Here is a 4,971-nt window from a genome sequence, read left to right on the forward strand (position 1 = left end):
AAGAGGTCATGATTCCATCTTTGTGGTTGTAGACCGCTTCTCAAAGATGGCACATTTTATAGCATGTGCCCGGACCTATGATGCATCACGTATAGTAGCCCTTTTCTTTGCAGAAGTAGTACGTTTACATGGCTTGCCTCACTCAATTGTTTCTGACAGAGATGTAAAATTTGTGAGTTACTTTTGGAAAGCTCTACGGGCCAAAATGGGGACCAAGCTGCAGTTTTCAAGTGCTTTTCACCCATAAACGTATGGGCAAACCGAGGTTGTTAATAGGAGTTTAGGCAATCTCCTAAGATGCCTAATTATTGATCACCATACCACATGGGATTTTCTTTTGCCTCATGCCGAATTTGCATATATTTGTTCCATTCATAGGAGCACGTGTGTCTCTCCTTTTGAGATTGTAATAGGTGTCAAACCAAAGCTCCCCCTTGATTTGGCACCACTACCCTCTTCTTCGCGTATCAGTGAAGAGGCCGAAGACTTTGTGAAACATATGCAGAATATCCATGAAGAAGTATGGAAGCGGGTTGCTATTAGTGCCGAAAAATACAAGTTGCAAGTAGACCAACATAGGCGTAAAGTGGAGTTCAAACCAGGCGATGTTGTCCTCATTCGTATTCGTCCAGAACGTTTTCCAAAGGGGTCTTTTCTATAAGCTTCACCATCGCCGAGCAGGTCCATTTAAGGTTTTACAACAACTGAGACAAAATGCTTTTCTTTTAGAGCTACTATCTGATCTCCATATCAACCCCATCTTCAATGTGGAGGACCTGACTGCCTACGAAGGGCACCTAGACGACACAACACCAAACTCACCACTAGTTCATCTTCTTACTTACACCCAGCCTAAGGAAGAAATTGAAGAGATTTTTAGATAATCAGCTGGTCTCTACATGACATGGGGGATATCAGAAATTTTTGGTTAAATGGAAGAATCGACCACAATCTGATTGTTGTTGGCTACAAACTGAGGAGGTCTAGAGGCTCAATCTTGATTTATATGATCTCTATCAGTTTGTCCGGCGAGTTCTTTCTAAGGGGGTGGAAATGATACAGTACAGAGTTACCAAAGTTACCTACAACCAGTCTATGTTTTAGTCTTTAGCAATATCTGTTTTCCTTTACAATTAGCACTAGGAGTTCTATTTCTTTTTAGTTCTGTTTTCCTTTACAATCAACACTAGTAGTTATATTTCCATCGAATAAGTAGGCATTATATAAAGGGCTTTGTACTCTACAATTGAGGCATATTTGAATAAACTTATATTTTCTGAGATTGTTTCTTTGAGTGAGATTCTATAAATTTCTAGTGTGATGCCAAATCCCTAGTGAGATGCTAGGTTCTTTTCGTTCTTTCGTCGCAAACTCTCAAATTGTTTGTTACCTCTCACGTGCCTACATCAAGCTCTGTATTTGGATCTGTTACTCTTGAGACTAGACTGCTCGCCTTGCAAAATCAAGTAATCTTTTAACTTCCATTTCAATCAAATTCGAAGAAGTGCTAGCACAATCGAAGAAATTCAATCCACTACAAAAAATTGTAGAATTAGTTACAGTAGTTTAGTAACGTGTCAATAGGGTTGACACGTTACTAAATGTTAGTAACGTGTCTGGCGCGTTAAGAAATTGGGTGTTGCTAAATCCAGTTTAGTAACGTGTCAATATTGACACGTTACTAAATAGTAACGTGTCAATATTGGCACGTTACTAATACTTTTCGTAACGTGTCAATTTGACACGTTACTATTTCGTAACGTGCCAAATTTGGCACGTTACAAAAGGCTTAGTAACGTGTTATTATTGGCACGTTACCATTTAGTAACGTGCCAAAACTAGCACGTTACTAATATTTATTGACACGTTACACGTTACTAATTAGTAACGTGTCAGTTTTGACACGTTACTTTTTCGTGCAGAATTTTTTTTTTTTAACAAATTTCTCCGAAATTTATTTGTTTGTACACCTGATAATTACATCAACATACATTTCTCAACAAACAGATATCCAATACATCTATTTTGATTTATTTCTCAACATATATCAATCGCTATCAACATATAAACATTTCTCAAGTCGTATCCGAACATTGTCCACAACATATATCCATTTGATGTCCACAAAACATACACATATATACATAATTCCAACTATATATATATAGACATGAACAACTTAATAAAAAAATAATTCCAACTATATATGTATATAATTCCAACTTAATAAACAAATAATGCCAACTATATATATAGACATGAACAACTTAATAAACAAATAATTCCAACTACATAAGAAATACAAAACATAAGAAATACAACTTAAGTGATTCGCGAATACATTACGTACAAATACCCCAACAAAAAATCTCGTGAACACCATCATGACGGGTCGACTTCTCCGCACTCACTGCAAATGATTAAACAACAATCAATCAACAAACAAACACTCGAACAATCAATTAGGAATCATCAAGTCCTAAGCGATTAGCATACAAAGGTCATACTCAACAATATTCAGGTTTAATGACATGTATAAACGGACGATAAACAACTTCAACATTATATCTACACTGCCAACACACACCTTAGGGTATATACATAGTTTCAATGATAATCCATTCAAAATGTGAAAATGATATGAAATTACAAAGCATATATATGATATACGCGTATCCAGCATTTCCACAAACACAACACATATTAATTTGTATTTATAATTTTCAAGTATTTTGAGTTAAGTATATACGCTATTTATGAATATTCGATAATAACTTGTCTGAAATAAGTCATATGTATACGTACGGGCTTGCCTTTTTAAGTAAGTACTAGTACTTTCGTACGTCACATTCATCGGCTTCATCATGCACAATGTGTTCTTCCTCACCCTGCGCCTCGACTTGACACTCACAATTGTCTTCCCTGACTTCATGCATGCCAAATAAATCACGCAATGGGCTGTGCATATTTTCACCCTATTCTCCGCTTTTACCCGCATCTGCGGTCGGACGGTTCAAATGAGCGCCTTCAACAGGAGCTCTTATAGGCCTCTCGCCGTGATAAATCCATTGTCGGTATTGTGGCCACATTCCTTTTCCCCTTGCCAAGTGCTCGTCTACCATCCCTGGCGGGTGTTTCCTGTTGTTTCGACACATCTTACAGGGGCACACAATAAGTCTATCTAGAGTTCTACAATTGCTAATTGCGAAGTCTACAAATAATCTACACCCGTCTTTGTATTTCTTCGTACCCTTAGACTTCGTCATCCAACTCTTGTCCACAGTGTTACTACGTACATTAAGTAAGTCGAGGTTAGTTTTGGAATAACCATAGCAAAATTATTGCCCACTAATTAATTTAACTACATTTTTTATGGGGACCCTAAACAAAAGTAATAAATTGAAAATAAAAAAATGAATAGATGTGGAATGAAAATACACTAGCCTCAACCATTCAAGTAACTTTTATACCATTCAAGGAAAATACACTACTCTCTTCCACCATCGGTCGGTGGAAGAGAATAAAAAAATTTAATGGATCACATGCAAGTTATTAAAACTAGCATGTAACCTGCGCTATGCACGGGATTCTTCATTATAATTTAATTTCAAAACTTAAACGCATCTCATCTTACTTTTTATTATAAGTTAAAATATATGTGTAAAAATACATACTAAAGGTTATACATCAGTAAATTACTGTACTAAACATGTATTTTTTTTTATTTTTATTTTTGAAATATACCAAACATTTACTTAATGAAAAGTATAAAATAAAAAATAAAAATAGCAAAAAGGACACTTGAATTCTGATGATCAAAATATTAATAGAAAGTTAGTAGGAAACTCTGATATTGTTGATGTGATATTTATTATATTGTAATACAAATAAAATCCATAAAGTTCTAATGATTTCAGAAAAAAATACATAGTAAAATAAACAAAATCTTCTATCTTCTTTTTAATACAAAATAAAACACACATTTCACTCAATATTTAATGCTATCAAATAAATTTCTTTCAATACTTCCAAAAAATGCTAGAAAATTTGAGTAAATCACAAAACCAAGAAAAAAAAAATCTAATAAAATATTCAGATGAATTAAAACATAAAATCTTATTGGTGTGATACCTATTATATTTCAATACAATGAAACTTTCTAGAGAAACAAACATAAAAATAATTAATTTACACTCGTGAAGAATTTATACATAGATACACAAAGATAAATCCAAAAATGATATGATAAGTGTTCTACAAAAATGAAGAATAAGCATTTTGGAAGGAAAATTCTTTTTGGTTACCTCTACAAAAATGAAGAAGAAGTATCTATGTATCTATTTATACATATATACCCTAGCATATAACTCGCGTTATGCGCAGGGTTCTTTATTATCTTTGATTTTAAAATTTAAACGCATCTTCATTTTTTTTTTTTTTATTAATTATAGGCTAAAATAATCATGTTAAAAAATCAATTATCACTCTTTCAATAAAAAGACATGCTAAAGGTTCTATTTAAATACAAATAAAATTCACATAATTCTCAATATTTCAGAGAAAAAAAATTTATGAATACAAAATAAAATAAAATCTTTCAATCAAGATTTAATGCAATCAAATAAATCATCTATCTTATTTCAATACAAATAAAACCTATATAATTATGAATATTAAAAATAAAAGGCAAAATAATATTGCTTTCAAAAGTAGAGAAAAAAAAAAAAAAACCTTAAAAATATGCTTGAAAATCCGAGTAAATTACACACAAAAAAAAAAAAACACAAATCTATAAACATTCAAATGAATTAAAACATAAGACCTTTAATTTTAGTTTAATTTATATAAATTAGAATATGTTAAAACATTATTGGTCTGAAAAAAGAAAAGAAAAAAGGGTTAAGAAGAATAATTACCTCCAATTTGAATTTTTAGGCCAATAGATTATGTTTTTGTTAATGTTGGAGAGTG

Source organism: Corylus avellana, chromosome ca11 (assembly GCF_901000735.1).
Source record: "Corylus avellana chromosome ca11, CavTom2PMs-1.0".
NCBI classification, from domain to species: domain Eukaryota; kingdom Viridiplantae; phylum Streptophyta; class Magnoliopsida; order Fagales; family Betulaceae; genus Corylus; species Corylus avellana.